The sequence below is a fragment of the Patagioenas fasciata genome, chromosome 5 (assembly GCF_037038585.1).
Source record: "Patagioenas fasciata isolate bPatFas1 chromosome 5, bPatFas1.hap1, whole genome shotgun sequence".
NCBI classification, from domain to species: Eukaryota; Metazoa; Chordata; class Aves; order Columbiformes; family Columbidae; genus Patagioenas; species Patagioenas fasciata.
In genome coordinates this window covers 59,874,355-59,895,969 of record NC_092524.1, presented here as the reverse complement: position 1 = coordinate 59,895,969, position 21,615 = coordinate 59,874,355, and the positions used below count along the sequence as shown (strand labels likewise).

The 21,615-nt window shown below is 38.6% G+C and overlaps 1 protein-coding gene across 5 annotated transcripts in view; it reads right to left on the bottom strand.

The window, feature by feature from the left end:
* The window catches only part of TRAF3 (TNF receptor associated factor 3), a 67,607-nt gene that overhangs the window by 32,244 nt on the left and 13,748 nt on the right, over positions 1-21,615 (bottom strand). The gene's annotated exons all lie outside the window — the stretch shown is intronic.

Genomic DNA, 21,615 nt, shown 5'->3' with positions numbered 1-21,615 from the left:
CAAACTTTAGCCACCTCTCCTGCAGCCCGTACATGCTTATATTCCTGCTTCTGCAGAGGGACAGAAGCAGAGATTGTTCTGGTCATCATGCAGGTGACACATTTTGCTCCAGGTCTGTCGTGTCACACTGAGCTTCATTTTCGTCACTACTCTTGTTCAACACAAGAGGTACTCAAGTACCTGAGGCTGGACCTCAGGTAATATCTCAGCCTGCTAATGCTGTAATAAAGGTTAAAGCATTTTGTTGTTACTTAACTCATATTAACATTAGTACAGAGGGTTAGAAACTGGAAGCAAAAGTGAATTTACCAAAAACTATGTTCCGAGAATTAGAAAGCTTGGAAGTTCCCAAACAAAAAGCATTTTGCTCTTTCCTTGTTAAGCAAGGATGTTTAAGCAAGGATGCTTAAGCAAGGATGCTGTTTTCACCACAGAGAGGGCAAACATCCTAAAAATCATTAGCTCTTTGGAACAAAGCCAATTTCTAACATGTAAATACCATAAAGTTTCTATAAAAATTCAAAATAAACTTGCATCTAAAATAAAAAAAAAAAAAAATTTAACTCTTATGTAATCCAAAATACCCCCCCAAAAAATGGATTGCAAAAAGGACCACAGGATTTGGCACCTAGCAAGGTCTGCACGAAGATAATTTCAATATATTGATAATACAAAGCAAATAAGCTTTAACTAAAGTTTTAAAATTCAAAAAGGTCAAGAAGTTATTTGAAATACATGTTTTTGTAACAGTACCAGAGAACAGGGTAACAGAAGACACAACCTAGTGCAGTTACTACTTAGGACAGAAAAGCTTTTTGATCAAGTTGCAGTTTGCATGGAGAACAGAAGTGACTCGAACAGAACAGCGCTGCATGCACAATATCTACATGAAGCTCTGAAAAAGAAACCTGAATCTGGGTAGGGAGTTGAGGATCACAGCAGAAAAGTGACCAATGAGATGATTCAAACTTTCTTCAAAAAAAAGTTTATATATTTTTATCTAAAAAGTGTAAATCCACACAAACTTCAGTGTCTCATCATAAATAGGTCATTTCTTTAGTAGCATGGAGTACATTTTTTAATTCTAGCCTTTAATGAGATAGGGCTTGTGATTGTTGTGCCTCTTCTCCCAGCCCCTCAGAAACACTTGGGAACCAACTGGACAGATCAGTTTCATGAAAATGAGCAGCTGCGTAGGGAACAGAACGAGAAACTTAATGTAGTATTCCAGTGAGCAAGAGGCTGTATAGGTGCAACCTCAATCATCACCACCTCGGCGTGGTCTATCAGCTGGCCAGTCCGTACAGAATTATACTCACACCAGTCAAGATCACCCACTCTCTCTTGTCTGGGTAAACTTCCTGGTCTTAGTCTCCTCTGACTTTATAACGAAAGGCAGTGGGTTGGAGGTCTTTTTAATTTTTTTTTTTTTTTTTTTTTTAATTGAGGAGGGGGAGTGGGGGTGAAAAAGGGATGTAGAGCACAGATTAGTAGGAAACTAGACTTCATCAGTTCCACTCTTCAGAGAATTTTCTTTGGTACTTTACAGGATACCCTCAGAGAGCCAAGTAACCAGGTACCTGGAGCGATGTTTCCAGCTCTTCAGTCTTCCAAACCCATGTGCTTTCTATCAGCAACAACTATTGCTTCAAGCTATCACGCAGAAATCTTTATCTTAAAATTAAATTCTTAATACAATGTGAACTTTTCATTTCTTTTATTTCCGTATTTTATAGTTTCTAATAAATTCCTAGCACTTACTTACTGAAAAAAAAAATACATCTTTCTTTCACCATCCTTTAGACAAGGCTTCTGACTTGGTTCTGCTGCAACTTCTGAGTGTGATTACAATACACAACATATACTGTCATCCCTTGATGACTGGTTAAAAAATAACGCAAGCTGAAAGCAATATAATGGTGACAACATATTATCAATTTATTCAGTGCACACATGTCAAAAAAAATTAAAGCTGAGCAGGGACGCTGCCACGGGAATCTGGACTCTGGAGCCCTTAAGCATGAAGCGTCTTGCTGCAGAGGTCCCTTCTCACAGCATCCAGCCGGCCCTCAGCCTGGCGTCCTGGTAAAAGCCCCACCGTTGAGTCTGGACAGGGGCACAGGAGAACAACTGATAAATAAAATGCAAATAGCTTGAAACACTCCACAAAAACACCTAGGCAGTGGCTGAAGCAGCACTGGAGTGGCAGGTTTAAAAGCCAAGGGCCATCCATCCATTTTGCCTTGTGTGAGGTCAGAAGTCTTCGCACTTTCACTCCTCTTGTTTGTACAGGGGAACTACTGATTTATTTCCCTCCATGCACTTGTCATACTTGAAGCACTATTCTCTGTCTCTATACAGCAGATATGAGATCAACTAACCAGTACTGAGGTACTTCCAGCACATGCTTGAAGAGAAAATTCTGAGAGGGATATGGGAGAACAGGGATGGGCTGCTGATCACCAACATTAGATGTAACTTTACAGAGTTAAAAAGACAAGACCATTCCTTGTCTTCTTTTATGTAAAATATTCAAATACTAAGTCCAATTCCTGTATGAAAATAAAAGTAGCGTCGATATTTAAAACTTATTTTTCCTTGTTTTAAAATAAATTGGGTATTTTAACTACTATAAACTTTGTCCTACAGTTCCATAAGCACCCACCTCCCTTACATAAGCTAATGCAAACCAACTGTGAAGAAGACCTTGAGATACACATCACAAAAAAGATTAAGATTGATAGGCAATATAACTACTTAGATATAAGCAAGTAGAACAGAGCATGTGAAAACACAGAAGACATTGAGTATGCTCTGCACAAGATGCTTCTGCCATTTGCAGGCTCTTCACAGTCACTTATTAATGCCATACCCCCGAGACACAGAGGTTGGAAGTCACCTCTGGAGGTTCTCCAGCCCAACCTCCTGTTCAGAGCAAGGCCAACTTCAAAGTTAGATCAAGGCCGAATTTTCACAAACTGCAATCGTGACGATTCCACGGCCTCCCCGAGTAACCTGTTCCAGCGCTTAACACTCTCTGTAAAGAGTTTTGATTACAGCAATCATGGTGTGATGTTCTCACGTAGAAAAAAGGCCTGTTCTGGTACATGAAGTGCTATGTTCTCAAGCAACTAAACCAGATTTCATCACAACCTCTAAGGTCTCTTTTCTGTAAAATTTATTGAACAAACTGTTTTCGGCTTGGATGGAACAGGCTATTCCTTCTTTTCCTATCTGAACTAGAAAATCAGAAGCATAACCAAAAATGGTATCTTGATATTCTTGCCAAAGAACAACCATACACGTCACTTACAACCACAAAGGTGAATTTCCCATACACTGAAAAGCAGAAAATGAATGGTGAGCCAAGTTTTACATTGTTTTATAATTTTAACTTTTTGTCACTTTCCTTGGCTCTATTTCTTTCAGCAGAGAGTCCACACATTCACGTGAAATGTCTTACAGGATTAAACAAACCAGCATCCCAGCACGGGCAACTTAATTTAGCAAAACCACTAGATTATGCATTCATGAAAACAGTTCTCATATATACTTCCTCCTGCATGAAACAAATTTCTGGATTCTAAACAGAAAAGAAAGCATTGGATAGATGTGCAAAATAATTACATCAGTATTAAGAGAATGGGAATATTTATAAATAATAATATAGTATCCATAAGCCCAGAGATTGACAGATTTAATAACTACCCAATAATATTGTATGTTGAATAGAAATAACTTTCAGGCTAACATACTGCACTGATGAGAAGAAAAACTTTAAAAGTGATCCAGTTTTAACTATTAAAGAAAAATTCAATTTGGTGCAATTGAGGAAAGCTGATTTTTATGTGACACTATGTTCAACTATTACTTCTTTGAAAGTTAACAGCATTCTTTTGAATCATGACACTTGGGCTGGCAAAACAGTTTTAACATTCAGCCTGAGGCAGTAGTAAAAAGCAAGTGTTTGTATTTTGACTTACACTAGCTATCTACAGCTCTCAATAATTACTTCATGATCTCAACGGGCTACCAAAACACAGTATAAAGTCATTTGAAGTGCATGAAATCAAAAGCCTCTTTTAGAAATCAAAAGACCTCTGAAGCTCTGAAAGCCTGGGTCACAAGACAACAGAGAAGAGACATCCTGTCCAAGCTCACCCTCTGTACTTTCTTCTGTGTTTTGAATTGCAATTTGGGTTCTTGTCTATGGGTGCAGGAGAGAAAACATACAAGGTTACTGCAATTCACCTATGAAATTAACCCCCAGTTGGGATCCCTATTTCTATGTGAGGTTTTTAGGAGAGGGATTTAAATAATAGGAAAGATCAAAAGACGATCAGATGATCACAGGACAAAGTGTACTTTAATCTCTTCCCCTGCTGTGGAGGGGAGTCCATGACTGACATACCTACGCCAGCCCCACGTGGACGAAGAGGATCAACACTCTGTATTTTTAATAACTCCTGGCTCTGTTTACAAAGGAAAAGTTCTACCTACCACAGAAGAAAAATATTCAGATCAAGTATTATTGGAAATGTTGTCATAATCATAATATTTCAAGTTTAAGGTACTATCCCTTTACAAAATTGTTTTATATATGCTTTGAAGAGAGAACTAGCAAAACCAGTTCATATTTGCATTCTGAATACTCTGTTTCTATGGAAAGCTACTTCCATCAGACCAGATTTCCTCCACTTCTCATGTTACAGCAAGACTAATATTCCATTGGTTCACAAGTTACAAGTGGTAATGTCAAATCACATGCACCCAAAAGAGAAGCTTTCCACTACATTTCCACTACCTGTGTCTGCTGTGGCCAGGAAGCAGTAAATTTGATCTACCCATGACCAATCCTAACAAGGATCAACAAGGGTTAAGTCAGACGACATGTCTAAAGCATTCTGGTCAGAGCATACAGTCCTAGGAAAAGATGTCTCACCCCCTAGTGACCTAAAAAAGTCTCCTTGTTCTCCCAAGATGTGCCTTCAAGAAAAATCTGCTGCATCATTTATCAGAAACAACTTGCTTTTAAATTACATCAACTTAAGACAAAGTCTCTTCACCTTTGAAATCATCAAGTAGGAACAAAAAACATCTTTTAAAGTTATTGTCAGTCTTTTAGCACAAGAAGAATACTTTCTGCGTTGTCAATTTGTGGCAAAGTGCATCTGTGCTGACTCTTAACCAGCCTTGAAATCTAAGCAGATACAAATCTAAGCAAGTACTACCTGCCTCACAATTCTTTAACTCATCTTCTGCAATTATTAGAAGAAAGTATCTGAAGGCAAAGGTGTCATAGACAAGCAAATAAAAAAAATAAACCCAAAGCACTTCAAGAGGCTTATTATAAATAATTACAGGAAAAACGCCTTCTCAAGAATCCCCAAAATATTAGTTAATCTAATTTCAAAATGCAGCTCATCTTTAACAAAACAATCCTCCCAGGGAATTCTGAATACAGCAGAGGAGGAGGAAGCTGGTAAATGAAACAGAACGCAACTTCACGTGTGGCTCTGCGCTTCTGGAATTCAGTGTGGAAATGAAGTACTATGACACTAGAAACGGCTGTCCCAGAAAACTGAGATCATGGTGTCTCATTTCCACAAGAAATTCTTTCCACTCTAACTCTTAAAGTTTTCTATGCCTACATCCAAAGCTCAAAACTCATATCTATCCTGTCTCCTACGGAACCTAACTCAGCCACATAAAACACCTCCTGCTCTTTCATTTTATCCAGCTGACCACTGCATACTATACACCCAGCTAAGAAAGAATTCCTGGCCTAAGTACTAATCAAATTCTAGAAAATAAGAGAAGCAAATGACATCATCAGAATATTTTATTTAACATTAAACTGTCTGGAAGGCATTCATTCACGCACAGAGCTCAACCTCTCACTAATCTTAAGGGGATTTTTTTCCACCATTCTCAATGACATCTTTAGCTTTGTCTAAAATCGTTGCTTCTTATTCAGGTAGAAAAAAAGAAAAAAGGCATAAGGGCAACTCTCTCATCATTTGCCTATATTTTATTATTTATTAGAATGTTGGGGAAGATAAAAAGATTGTCCACTTCTTCATGAAGTGACAGCAGGTTTAACTCCAGTGATTTCAGTGTTCACACTGTACACTTCACTGTTTATATTGTATTTCTATGACCAACACTTCGGAGTTTGGCAAAAGTGAGAGAAGGGGGTTGTTCAGATTTTTCTGTTAGAGGGAAAAAAACTATCAAAACACATTGTAAATGGAACCTTGCAGAAAAAAAATAAAAATCAGGAAAACAATAATAATTACAAAAAAAAGTAAAAAAAACCAAAAAAAAACAAACAAAAAAAACCCACAACCAAATACACTTGTGATAGTATTTCTAGTTATACTAAAGTGCATTCCAGTTTCTACATCTCTAGTAAAAAGTATTACAGAAATCAAGTTTTCAAGAGCAAAAAACATGGTTTGGAAAAAGTCACAGACCCTTAAGTCAGATTTGTCAGAATATTCAGAACCAGAACTTTACATTCACTGCTATCTAAAGCACTTTTTATTGTTATAATGGTGTTCATGGAAGAAGCTGGGTTTTTGTAACTGAAGATCTAGATTCACAAAACATGTTTCCCAGCAATGTAAGAATGAAGGAACTTGTTGCTTCCTCTTGTAGTAAACACAGGCGCTGGGAATATACCGTTGAAGGCAAAGTCTACATTAGACAAATTCCTTCTGGTGTATGACAGTATTTGTCCTTCCAGCTGCAAAATCACATTAAAAGATTCTTTTGCGTGGAACCTGCATGCAGTTTCCTGGTTTCTCTCTCAGATTGTGATTACCTTCCCATATATCAAACTGTTTTATTATTTTGTCTTGTCAACCTTAAGTCTCGTATCTGCTGCCTGCAGGTTTGTACTAACTGTTGTGGTGGAGGTTTCAGATCAATAGATATCGTTGACATCTTACGAACAAGACACCTCTACAGCATCAGTTCAGACAAGATACTACACTAAGGACAACAACAACAACAACAAAGGTCCTTTTGAATGTTTCTTGCAGTGGATTTGAAGAATTTAAGAAAAAAAAAAAAATCAATGAGGATGTTGTCCTTCTCTAATATACCTAATGCGAAGATTAAAAAGAGTACTTTACAAATTTTTCTGATTAAATTTCACATCACTACCCAAAAGCAAATGTTTATCACCATTACACAGTCAAAAGAATTTAAAACCGGAGATAGAAATGTTGCAAAGAAACTTCTGGTAAAACGGTACAGTACCACTGCTGAAGAGGTACGTTAAAAACTGGTGCTGTTCACACCACCTACAAGGCCTTAGAAAGGTTTCTGTCTTCAGATTTGAAATAAGAAGTTGCCAGTTTTCGTTGAAAATTCTTTTTGCATGCTTAAAGCCAGAGGGCTCCTCTAGTTAATATTAATGAAATTGTGTTAGCCTCTACCAAATAAATACCGAACAGCAATTTTGTTTAATGTATTAATGGCAACCTGACATTTAAATGTGCATTTTTATTTCTGAAAATTCAAACCTGAAAGCCTCCAGGTGTTGCACTAGAAACTAAATGAGAATACTGAGAGATTCCTTGGAGAATTTATGCTGATAAAAGACTATCTGCTTGCATTGTAAAGATCCATGCATGCAGAGTCTAGATAGGCAGAACGCAAAGAACAACCTCTAATTGCAGCAAATTCCAGATTTAAAAGTATGCAAAGGACACTTGGAATTAGACCAGGGGGCTTAAGTCCTAAGATCAGAGTTTAAAGGATGTTGTACCACTAATGAGCATTCAGAGGACAGACACTGCTGATTCCCCGCTTTTTGCAAACAACTTTTATCTAGGCAATGAAGTGAAGTTTCCAATATTACAGCAGTGGTTTGGAATCCTTTCCACCAATTTTACTGAATGGCTACATGATTTTCAGACTTTACCACTTTGTTTCCCTCTAAACTGTAAAACAAACACAATATTGCTTACCTTTATAGCACCCCCAGCCTGACGTGTTCTACATAAGTAGGAAATATTATTTTTAGACTCTTCTTCTTGTAGAGATTTGCCACCAGCCTAAATCCCCCTAGAAGTCTGGATAAGAAGAAATCACCTGCCCACCCTTCTTTGTGCGAAAAAAATAAGCTTTTTTTTTCGCCCCCATAATAGTTTGCAATTAAACTTCAGGGTGATGCTTTATGATCAATATGAAGCAATTTCAGGATCTGAAAACATTAGGTATAATATTATAGACAAACAGCTAGAGAGGGCAAGGAACCCTTGTCTCTATACAAAAGCAGAAATATCACGGTAAAATTATAAAGCCTTCTGTGAAGAATCCTTTCTTCTAACTGCTTCACATTGTTCTGGAAGCTCTTGTACTGTTGCCTTCAGAGGATTTCAAAAAAGTGTCAAATTGAATCCAATTAAGAAGATAAATAAATGCACTCCCTACAGTATAGCATGAAGTCCTGAAATACATCAAAAATGCCATAACATAGATGGATGAAGTCAGGCACAATCCAGCTCCTGGGATTTTTTCCCATCATTAAACTGCCTCTACTCCACACAGCCTACAGCACAGACAGACATCCCGTCACAATTTCTTTCAAGCCTGGGAGTATTTGCCTTCAGCAGACATAGCTCCAAGTTTTGTAGCAACATACAACAGTTGGACAAAAAAATGAAAGAAAACAAAAAGGTAGCTCAAAGCATGTTAAGCATTATTCCTGTTTCCTCTGTTCCTCTGCTAACCCTAGAAGCAATTAATTTGAGGCCAAGAGCAGAAATTTCCCAGTGTTATTTCAGATCAGTGAGGTCTGTACATTAATTATTCAGTGTCAGGAATTGTGTTGACCTTTTTTTTTTTTAAAAAAAAAAAAATAATCTATTTTTCAAGGCAGTTATCCAGCGAAAAAAAGAATTATGAAACCAGGTATATGTAAACTCACACTGTACTTTTTTCTTTATATAGTTTTAGTAATTTATTCTCCTGGGTACTGCCTGCACCACAGTTTTTCTAATCACAGCTACCATCCGCATAGCTGTCAGCAAATTAGTGTAAGTGAAGGTTATCCCATTTTGGAACAAGGATACGTTTTATTATCAATGTAAACAGCTTCTGTGTCTCACTAAGTAAGGGATTACATTCGTACGCTTACAGAGGACAGAGGGCCAACAACAGCTGTAATTAAGGCAAATCCACAGTATCTTAAGTTCAGCTGAATGTGGACAATCCCAATTTTCTGTCTTCCCACATGAAAATTTTAAATCTTTAATGATATGTCATCATCAATTTTTTTAAATAATTTCCAGATAATTTTTAAAGTGGTCTAAGCTTACTGTAATATGCAAGTAAGAGCTCATCTCTATTAATACAAACTTTTTGTACTCATATACAATCCTTTGTACAGCCTCCTTTTGCTGTCATGTGCCAAGTTTTGATCAGTAGTTTCACTCAGGCTTTCCACTACCACACTCAAGTTTTACCTTGAAGCACAACAAAAATCAACAACACATACTTTTGCAATATATTTTCCTGGCATCTATTTTTCATCATAGCAACAGTGCAATGGAAACCAAGCATTCCACATTCAGATCAAAGTCATCTAAATGCTCATCCTCACAAAAAGCTGTATTACATTTTTGATGTAAGGAAGAAATATTATGCGTATCACTAGAAGCTGAATTAAAAACAAGGCAAAAAGGAGATTTCCAGTACAGTTTGAGAAGGCAGGTAAGTAATAAATATTCCACGAGTCAGAACCGCCTCCTTCAATGCAGTAAAAAGACTGCTCAGGTAAAATGTTCTTCTCTATACAAATACTCATGCTTCAGCAGGAAAAATAATATTAAAAAAAAAACAAAATCACAGACTCCTTGCCAATTACTTCAAGTTGTATCCTAACAATTAACTAGCAAGCTTGTGAAGTCTGGATTGAGTACAGCCCGGTTTGGCCATGCACTCAAACAAAAGGCAAAAGAATCATATGAGAGAAAATACATCTATCTGTAATTCCAAATAAATCTTTCTCCTTCAAAGCTTATCCAACACTATCAGAATTTTCATGCTTGACAAACGTGAGATGTTTCCAGCAGCCAAAAAAGTTATATTACAAACAAAAGCATGAAGAAAGAATTTCACCGTGTCACAGCCACACAAAGCAGCGGCAGTGTCACCAAAGAATGTGACACAGATGTGAATACAGTTTCAATCAATCCTCAAGTCAAGTTACAAGCATTAGAAGACTAAAGATGAGTCTCCAAACAAGCAGTAACACGGTTCCACAAAATAGATGTATTTTCTTAGAATCTATTCTTTACAGCGGGTTCACCTTAAGAACAGGTTACACGACCCTTTTCCATTTAAATAACTCATCAGTATCACAGCTGCTGTCAGAACAGCATGAAGGTTGAAATCCTTGACAGTCTTTGTCTTCTTTCCAGCCCAACCTTTGCTCTTACTCACTGCCTCTTCTCACCTCTTCACGATCTGCTACCAGGTAAACACTGTATCAGTCTGCAAATTATATACTCCTTCCTTGAAAGACACCTCAAGAGACTACAATATTAAAAGGTGAATTCTTAGTTTAAGAAAGCTCTTCATTTCCAAAGTTCATGCAACAGTTTTCTTAATCAGATCTATATACTTCTTCACACACTAACATCCCTCCCTTCCCCCAGATTTGGAAGACTCTTATATTGTTTACATTTCATTTGTTTTATTTGAACCTCATTTGATCAGCAGCTTGAGGAGAAAGGAGAAAAGGTTTTCTCAATGCTCTGTTAGGGTTCTCTTTACTCTTGCCAACAAGGGGAATTTTACTACAGTCTGCCCCCTTTCTTTCTTTGCTCTAAAGAAAAAACAGGCTTCTCAGCATCTGTAAAGATAGTCTAATGAAACTAAGCAAGCATCAAGCTAATTTTTAACGATACATTTTTAAAACAACATAAAGAATGTTATAGGTAACATACTAACATACAGTTTTTAAATCATTTAAATCATTGTTTTCCTCTCCTCCACTGTTTCAAGAAAACAACATCATAGAAGGCCATGCACAAAGTAAAAATCACAGCTAATTTTTCCTGCCTTCACACACACACAAACTTTTCCATCCAGATGCACCATGTGTCATTGCAGACTGTACAAAATCTTCAGAGCAGTGCCATTCTCCTGTAACAGTCTGTTAAATTCCATTTGGAAATACCAGCCCAATTCTGGGAGAGTAACTAATTGTTCTGCAGAGTGTTCCTTTAAAAACAAAACAAACAAAAAAAGCCCACCCTGTGATAATATTCAAACAGATCATTAGAAGAAAGTAATCTGCTTTGGCAAAGAAAAAAAAAAAAAAAAGAAGAGGAAAATCGTCTGAAAACATAATTAATGCAAATCTCTATCATTCTCTACCTATGTGCATTCCTAAATGTTGATAGTAAAGTTTAGACCAAAGAAATGCTACAGCAATGCCCAAGCCACCACATCCACTACATCTGAAGTCCCCAGAGTCTCTCATTTACTCTTCAAGAACAACATTATGTGGCCACATCGCGGCAGCCTCACCTGACCATTTACAATAGATATATTCAAACCATATTTTTTGCAAGAATACGAATTTCTCAACTCTTGTCAATGACGTTTGCATCCACCTACCCCAGAGTCCAGCACCAGGGAACTGTGTCAGGCCTGAGCAGCTATTCGGCAGTGCCAGAGCAGCGACGGTCCCAGACAGCACCAAGCGGGCCAGCACCCCTGGCCCACCACAGCAGCACGTTCCCAGCTCTCATCCTGCACAGATCACTGCGAAGACGGATCAACCCCAGCAGTTATGCAGAGCTGGTTATGAAAACTCAAACACTCGCAGAATTGCACATTGGCCATTAAATGTGCAGGGCTCTCATTACCATTACCATGCCTAATGTAAGTGACTTTGTAACACCAGAGCAAGATAACTACCTGAAAGGAGGTTGTAGGATGGAGGGTGTTGGTGTCTTCTCAAGTGATAGCAAGTGATAGGACAAAGGGAAATGGCCTCAAGTTGCACCAGGGGAGGTTCAGATTGGATATTAGGAAAAAATTCTTCCCGGAAAGGGTTGTCAGGCACTGGAACAGGCTGCCCAGGGAAGTGGTGGAGTCACCATCCCTGGAGGGGTTTAAAGGGTGTTTAGACGAGGTTCTTAGGGACATGGTTTAGTGCTAGAGTTAAGTTAGGTTATAGTTTGACTCGATGATCTTGAGGGTCTCTTCCAACTGAAATGATTCTATCATTCTATGAACATCTATCTAGTCAGGAGAAATGCCACAAACTTTCACAGCTATGAGTCTTTTAGGGGGCTTTCTGAATGTTTGTCACATGCTTCAATTCACCTTTGATCCTCAGGAGGTGGAAAGGAAAAGCTACCACTAGTAACAGAGTAGCAGCCATGCTACTTTGGACAAGAATCATAGTAAGTAACAAGTGGTTGCAGACTCTGGCAAGAGAAACACAGACCCAAGCCAGCTCATTCTAGAAACACAGTAGCTGGAAGAATAGTCCAGAGCCCAGATTTATAGGAAACTGTGGGCATAAACTATTACTCGTACAAAAAGATCTGCAACTGCACAACACTTTCCCTACCAAAACAGTATACAATTGCAAATCAGCCCATAATTCTTACAGATGTCACAAATGAAGTACAAATTTCTGTACTAAACATTTATAGAGTAACTCAGCAAGAAATTTAAGTTCTATAGCTCTTTTAAGCTCCCATCCTGAGTTCAGACACCAATTATGATTGCCCTGGTCACTGCCCATTCATATTCTCAGCTCTAAAGTTGAACTTAGCACAGGGAGTTCTGCATTTCCAGCCTCTTCCTTCTCTCCAAACACACCAACCAATCCCTTCCAATTCACAGAGAATTGAGGCGCCTGCAAGGTTTCATTCTTACTGAACACATAAACTCCACAACTGAACAGCAGCATTATAACAATGCCATATCCTTAAAATTCTGGCATTAAAAAAAAAAATAAAAATCCGAAGACATGGATAAGATATAGAAAGGAATGGGTTTTTAGCTCTTAAGATTAACATAAAAGAGAAGCATTCCCAGAATGCTGTTCTTGAAAACAATTCTGTATTATATTGGATAAACAAAGTGAAAACTGACTCAAAAAAAATATTTTAGTACATATGAAGTACTAATAACTGTTTTTCAACTTTAATATACCAGATAATTCAGGGAATTTGTTACAATGAATTTCAATGAGTTACAAGCAATAAAAAAGGTAATCAAAACTTTTACTTCCCAACTGAATGCAGTTACTGTTGCATGGTACAACATGCAGAAATTACTTCTATTATCCTTTATATGTTAGGCAACAAAAAACACACCTTACCTTATTCTCCACTGTCTGAGCACGAAGGATTAAAAACGAAGTATTAGGCAGAAATTGCAAGTGTTTCATATCAAAAAAAAAACCACAAACCACTGCATCAATAAACTTAATGGCTGTCTGGCATGCCACACACACACTGGGGACACTTAATAAAAACTCATCCACATCCTTTTTTTTTGCAAGCAGTCAGATGGCTGAATTGGAAACGTGAAGGCAGCCGCTCGTTGCCTCCTGCTCCAAAGTGCGGATCTCAGCAGCACAACACAGCGAGAGGAGCCACCAGAGCTTGATCTTCCCTCCCAGTAATGCCCTCCTTGCCAAATACTGCACTGCAGTCCTTCTGAGGGCTGTGCAAAATGCACAGAGGAGGACTGGAACAGGCCCAGAAAGAAACACAGTTGCAAAAAAGTTTGTTCAAATCATCTAATGTCTTATTAGTTGTCGGCTGAAGGGAACAAACTGCAGAGTTCGGTGGGATCTCTCAGGATTCTCCCTGCTGCTCCTTCTCCATGCTCCTGCCTTTCTCCTCCTTCATTGGGATTTTACTGTCTGACAAAAATACAGGGAATTGGGGGTAAAAAGATAAACAATCTTTTAAACTTATAAGCTGTTTCTTATATTGAGTGACTTCATTGTTTATAAGTTACATTAAAGCTACTTTTTGTTCTCATAACCACTAATATTTTAAGAGGTTAAAAAACTAAAGACATAAAAAGGTCTTTTAAGGTTTGGGGTGTTTGGGGGTTTTCTGAGGGTTTGCAGTGGTGCGGGGGGGGTTTTGCTTTTGCTGCTTAAATCAGGGAGTTTAGTCAATTAACTATTTTAACACTTGGACAGGTTCCCTACACAATTAAAACCACAATGATTACAAAGGCAGTGGCATTTGTGAGAGTAACACCCAGCAGGGGCATTTGTAATTATTCCCCAAGTGTTCCACAACAGCAGCTAAAGAATACAGCTGAATATTAAAGCAGTTTTCACAGAAGGGCTGAGGTTGGAAGGGACATTTGGAGACCACCTAGTCCAACCCCTGCTGCTCAGACAGGGTCAGCATCCCATGTGCTTCCAAATCTCCGCACAGAGAGCGATTCTGCTACCGCTCACTGGGCAAGTAATAGTGTTAGAGCACCCCCACAGTCAAAAGCTTCCCTTGTGTTCAGACAGAATTTTATGGTTTGGGGTTTGTGGTTGGTTGGTTTGGTTTAGTTTTGGGTTTTGGGGGGGGGTTTGGTTTGGCTTTTTGTTGGTTTTTTTTGTTTGATTGGTTTGGGGTTTTTTTTTAAGAGTTTTTTTGGGGGGTGTTCTTTTGGTTTGCTTGTTGGTTTTTGTTTTCGTTTTTAATTTATGCCCATTGCCTCTTTGGACATGAGAAGTCTAATTTATCCTTGGGTTTGTCTTTTTCACACACACGCACCCCCACCCCTATTCTTCATTCTCCGCAGCTGCATTTAAGAGCGCAGGGAGGAACAATAGGCTCATCACCTCCTGCCCTCTGCATCCTGCAGAGCAAGGCTCAAGGCCAGATCTCTCAGCTCAAGGCAGCCCAGCTGCCTACCATCAACAACCTATTATTCCTTGAGATCCACGTCCACCTTGGGGGAGATTCTGCTCATTTTTTTTCCTGGTTTGCGCTCACTGGAACTTGAGGCAGGGCTGAACACATGCTGACGATGCCATGGAAAGCCCAAAAACCCCCAGTAGCTCCTCCCCACCTTCTGCTGCAGTCACCCGGAAGAAGGGGCCACAGTCAGCATTCAGAGCATGTTATGTGGGGATGAGTAGAAAGGAAATGGGAGTATTTGGAGGCAGGTGCATCTTTTTGGTTCACAGCAGTGAAAAGGCTGGTTGGTTTTAGTGGCATCTTTCAATGAGGTTTACGTTGGCCTTTTAAAGAAAAGGTAATGAGCAACGTAGGTACAGACTCACAGATCTAATGAATGTATCTACTATCTGCTCCCCCACCCACAGACTGCATTTCTCACAGCTGTGAACAAGTCCTTTGCTTATTCTTCACAGGGGTTCCTGACTTCATATGCACTAAAACAGCAGTATTACAATTTATTTTTTTTTTCCTTTCTAACATGGCTTAGTTAAAATTGAAATTCCTGTGATGTACAACATATACTCAGTTTGGGCTCCCAAACAAAGTTTTAGTTACTTTTATTTTAAGCTTCTCTGTACTAAAAATAACTTATTTAGCACTAAAGGTTATCCTCAGTTTCAAATCTCTTCCCTGGTTTGTAGACCAAACATCACGTACAACATTTAATAAACAATATGGAAATGGATTTGAAAAGGGGAAAGGCCTGTTGGCTCTGAAACAGAAAAAAATATAAAAAATCAGAAGAGCTATGAGAGACTTTCTGCATGACTTAGAGCACATCTGTACATTTCTATTCTCCTTTGCTGAGGAACAGATATAATGCCTCCTTTCTCTGACCCTACCTGGACACCTACCAAGTTCCCATCTCTTTACACACTTGTATATGTATTACCTTGTATAACAGGACTTCAGTCTTAAGCTGGGAACTGCTAAAAGTGGAAAAATAACTAGAAATAAGGAACACAGAAGCAATTATATCTTGGTAAAGCTGGGGGAAAGGAGGACCAAAAATATCCCTTTCCCCTAAAACCAGAATATAAATGGTAAAATAAGATCTTTAAATATTTTTCAGTTCCTGCAGTTAGTCTAAAACCAGCACCTTAGTGACACTTTTTAACCTGGTTTGCTTCAGGACACTGAGAATAACTTGAAGCCAGCCACATGCAGCCCAGTTGCTCTCTGGCTGAGACTCACACACTATCAAGGATGCATACAGCATTTTTTAGGGGAAAAAAAAACCACCTAGTAATAAATTAGAACAGGACAAAGGAAGAAGATCTTAGAGAAAGATAACATGTCTGCTTCATAAATGGTTCGAGGTCAAGACAGACAGAGAAAAGGCCAAGACAGTATCCAATCATTCCAGCAGTCTATTTCCTCCTCCTGCACCCTTCAGGTGCTCCATCTGCATCACAGCCTAGAAATTACTTCTTCCACTGTTACATGAACTTACAAAAACAACTCTCTGTGACAAGAATGTGAACTTCTGTGTATAAACAGCATCATTACTTTGCATAATCTATTACTTACGAAAGTTCTTAGTCATAATGCTCAACATACTGCCTAGTGTCTTCGTAGCAAAAAGCTTTTTACCCCTTTTCCACACAAAATGTAGAAGGACCTTCTCTACCTTCCAGCTATATCATAAATCTGTGGCTGCTCTGGGGAATAGGCCACAGAGCGGTCCCAGAGCATCACCTGCTGCTGCTCCCTAAAGACACAAACCTGTCACTCACCCAAAAGATTGAGGAATTTCCTGTGTTTAGGAGCACATTTCGCTTTTTTTACCCATTCCTAACTTACAGCTTGAACTGAAGGCAAACCGGACTAGCTTTCTTGCAGAAGCATAATTTCTTCTCAAATGCCAGAAAAAGTACAGTGGAACAAGGAATGAAAGCACAACCTCAAACACATTTAATATACTGTTCCAAAAGATTCAGGATGTTTTCTCTTCTTGCAACTAAGGTATAACGCAGTTTTGCAAATTAGGCTGTGTCTGATTGAGGAAGCTGGCTATCACCTATCAGTGCTAATCATTGAAAACAAATAAACTCTCCTTCATATGTTTAATGAAATTGAGATAATAATTTGCCTACCTCCCTTGTAAATACAACAGAACTGATAAAACTAACATAAAATTTATAAATAAACAAGCCTCCATGCACTATCAGGCAACTTAATTCCATCAAGCAAGGAATGCAGAAGAACTTGCTAAATAGTCCATTCTGGTTGTGCAGCAGACACAGAACAAGAGGGTTTTCTTACAGAAATAAGAATGAAACCTGTTTGACTTTTGAGGTAACGCCTTCATTCATAACTGAAGCAAGTCCAAGCAATGAAGAATATTAGTAAAATTAATACCATGAACTTAAAGATGTGAAAACACAAAGGAGAACAGGGTACTTTACAGTTTCATGCAATGATACAAATACTACTTCTACCAAAGAAAAAATAAATCACCAACAAAAAACCCCAGCTCACACAACCGTCATGAGGTTTCTAAATGTACCTATCACAAAAATACATGCAGCAGAAGAATTGACGCTACCTACCTGTTTACATGAAAAAAAAAACCCACAACACAAACCACAGTGACACACAAGACTGCAGTCTGTGCTTCAATGGATTAATATATTGTCTCCCACTGCTGAGAGCTGGTCTTGATTCAGTTAAAGCCCAAGCACTCAGGCTTTCCTGCTGGGAAACAAACAAGTAAAGTCGGTTGCGAGCATCTCCTATTAATATACAGAAACAATTCTCATAGGCCTGAAGGCAGAAAAGATAAATAGTAGGGTAATGTTGCACAAAACCATAGCAAACTATAGCAAATCAAAAAGCTGCACTGAGGTTTATCAATTCACTAGAAAATTTATTGTAAAAGTCTATTTACTCCATGTAGGAAGTCACCACTGCCACCACTTAGTGAGTCAAGCTCATCTGCAAGAATCTTTTACATAATGGGAAAATTTTTACTGGCCAGAGGTTCATAGCGTTTTAAAATTTCCAGAAACTGCAGATGTAAAGATACTTGTGCTAACCTAAACCAAAACCAAGAAAAGAAACTATCCGAGATGCATGCTCCATTTCACAACACAGCTACTGTATTTCGACTATTCAGCGTAAGAAAGATTTACACTCCAATATAAAACGAAGGAAATACAAGCAGTGAAGACACAGGTAGCTTTAATACTACCACCAGATGGTATTAAAACATATTGGCCAGCACATCGTTGCCATTTCTGAACTGTGATACTAAGACTTGAAGTAGTTTTTTTCAGCTACTGATTTTATTCTTGTAGAAAAATAGTACTAGTGAAACAGTTGGAATGGATTTACAAAAAAGCACGATGCCATCTTACTTCTTCCATTTTCACTTCACAGTGAAATAAAAGTTTATAAGAGAGACAGTAATGAACCAAAAGGTGCTCTTTCCTCCTTTTAGCAATGAAAATATGCAGCAACACAACTACGGTATAAAATCCAGTTCACTCAAAGTAAAGTAGCTTGAATGAAGGAATCTTTCCTCAGTTTTTAGAGGGCTGATAACAGCTTAAGGATTACATTTAAAATCATAGAGTAAATTCAAAACATTCCACAGCTCAAATATTATTCCCCTTATTCTGCTAAAAATGATAAATTTAAAAATACAGGTTGTTCAGATTAGATATTATTTGCTGATTTAAACATATTTTTAGTGATAACGGTAAGTCTATTTTAATTACACAACTTTTTGAAAGCTGGAAATTGACTAAATATTTTCAATTGATGTTGTAGATCATAAATGCACAAGGATGAGGATTCGAGCTCTAAAACAGACTTTAAATTACAGAACTCTGTTACCATGACAGTGTAATACAACTTTGCTAACAGGCCACAAAGCATTCAGGGGAAAAAATAAAATAAAATAAAATAAATAAAACAAAACAAAACAAAACAAAATAAAATACAATAAAAATAAAATTTAGAAGTCCAAATTCAGAGGGTCAAATTCATAATCTTTTGCCAGTCTCTGGTGTTAGGGGTACATAATGCACTATATGAACAACTGTTTCTGTGGTCCTTATTTTTTTATTTTAGGTGATGCAAATCCTTTATAAACATTCTGTCCTACTGAAATATCCCCACAGTTCATTAAGACATCCTACCTCACCTTTCTTCTCATAGGCAATTCACCTATGTATTTGACAGCAAAAGCCACATTTGTGATTATGCGAGTCTTATCTTAGCTGATGAATGAAATGAATGAAAAAGGCCTTCTGACTGCAATAACGATATGCTCTTTTTTAAACTGAAATTTAGTTAAGGGGGCTGCCTGCATTGCATGACAGAACTAACTTGATAATGATGGAGCGGGGAGGTGGGGAAAAAAAGGAAAGAAGCAGAAAAAAACACACATGGAAAACAGAAAATTAAAAGTATGTTTCTTCGTGTTATCTGGTGATGCACTCATTCATTTGAAAGCCTAAATTCTACCACTAGAACATACAGATCAAGACCTGTCATACAGCTGCACCACCCGAGTAACCAGCAACATCCCTGTGTTGCAACGACCAAAGCAACCTGTGGGAACCATCCTCAGGACTCACAGGTGTCCACCAGATTGCACAGAAAGCACAACTTCTTAAGTTCCCCAGGACAGGTAAACACACCTGCAACTAGGCTGCCAGCTTTCCCATCAGTCTTGACAGCACTGTCCTCCCATGGGACAGTCCTCACCACCCATGCACCGGTAGGCTGCAGTCCCTGGATGCCTTATCAAAAAACCACAGCCAGAACAATATTGGTTTTGTGGTCTGCCTTAGGTTTTCCACCTAAGGCAATTGCTGCACTTCAAATCACAAGAATAAGCACAGCTCTTCCTAGAGCGTTAGACATCTGGAAATCACACAAGCTTAATCTGCAGGTTTTCAAGATGGCCCTACAGAGATCAGAAACCTTGAAGCTACTGTTTTAAGCCAGGGTCACATCGTTTAAACAATTTCCTTAATTCAGATAGGAATATAATGCTATAGAAGTTTCAGTTGTCCTTGTCTAACAACGTATCTCCATGTGGTTCAGGGAAGGACCTCAGTATAGTAATCCAAAACACAAAATGCACAATGCAAATTAAAAATAAATAAATAAATAATAAGCAAACCAACACCAACCACCACCAAAACACTTGACCATAGGCAAAGGATGGATCAAAAAAAGAAATCCTTGCAACAGCAACAAACAGCTGCATTCCAGCCTGTAGACCAGCCCCTGACCTTTTACCTCTATTCAAAGGAAAAAAGGAGAGGAAGCAAGGCAGACAGAACAAAACTACTCACCTGAAAGACTCCTTTTTTCTGTAATGGAGACTTCTGTCCTTCTACAGTGATAAGATAAAGTCCCCCATACAACTGTTTAAGAACACTAAGAGTTCTTTACTGACATATGGACTTCTCCGACCACATACCTCCATTTCAACTATCCACAAGTCTGAGTACAAACCGGAGACAACCCTGAAGCCTTCTGTGTTTTGGCAACCACCAGAAACAATTACATCGCAACAAATTGCAGGCAATAGTATTACCAATTTAAAATGCATAACGTTCTATTTCCCTCTGCATTTCTGCCCTGGTCAGTATCGCTAGCAGGTCAGTTTTACCAGTTAACATCATCCTGAAAAGACATCATCCTGACATCAATATGATCCTGCCTGCTTTTCCAAAATTAGCTAATTTGGGCTGTCTAACTAGTCCTGCCAGAGTCATGGTAAAGCTGTAACACCATCACTAAGAGGACTGAGCATCTGCAGAAAGAATGACATATTCGCCACTGAGTCTCATCCTACTTATTGAAAACAGACTAATATCCTGCATTAGCTCAGGACAATGGAAGATGAAGTCTTCTATACTAATGTACAACCATTATATCCTTGCCTTTTTATTCTTTCAGTGAACATTTGGATATGTAAGGTGGTTTAATCAGAGTCCATTTGGAAACACCATCTCAGAAGTCATTCATATTCAAACATTAAAGGTTTCTTAAAAACATTTCTGTTTACAGGAAAACTCGTAGAGACCAGAAGAACAAAGTGCCAACAGCAGTTTCAGGAGAGTATCATGAGGGAAAGGCTGTGGATGTTGTCTACCTACACTTTAGTAAAGCCTTTGACACCATCTTTCAAAGCATTCTCCTGGAGAAACTGGCCACTCATGGCTTGGATGGGCATACACTTCACTGGGTAAAAAATTGGCTGGATGGCCAGGCCCAAAGAGTTGTAGTGAATGAAGTCAAATCCAGTTGGCGGCCAGTCATGAGTGGTGCTCCCCAGGGCTCAGTATTAGGCCCAGTTCAGTTTTATCTCTTTATCAATGATCTGGACAAGGGGATTGGTCACACTCTCAGTAAGTTTGCAGATGACTCCAAGCTGGGTGGGAGTGTTGATCTGCTCAAGAGGAGGAAGGTCATACAGAGAGATCTGGACCCGCTGAATCAATTGGCCAAGGCCAGCTGTATGAAGTTTAACAAGGCCAAGTGCCTGGTCATGTACTTGAGTCACAACAACCCCAGGCAGCGCTACAGGCTCGGGGAAGAGTGGCTGGAAAGCTGCCTGGTGGAAAGGGATCTGGGGGTGTTGATCAACAGCCAGGTGAACATGAGCCAGCAGTGCGCCCAGGTG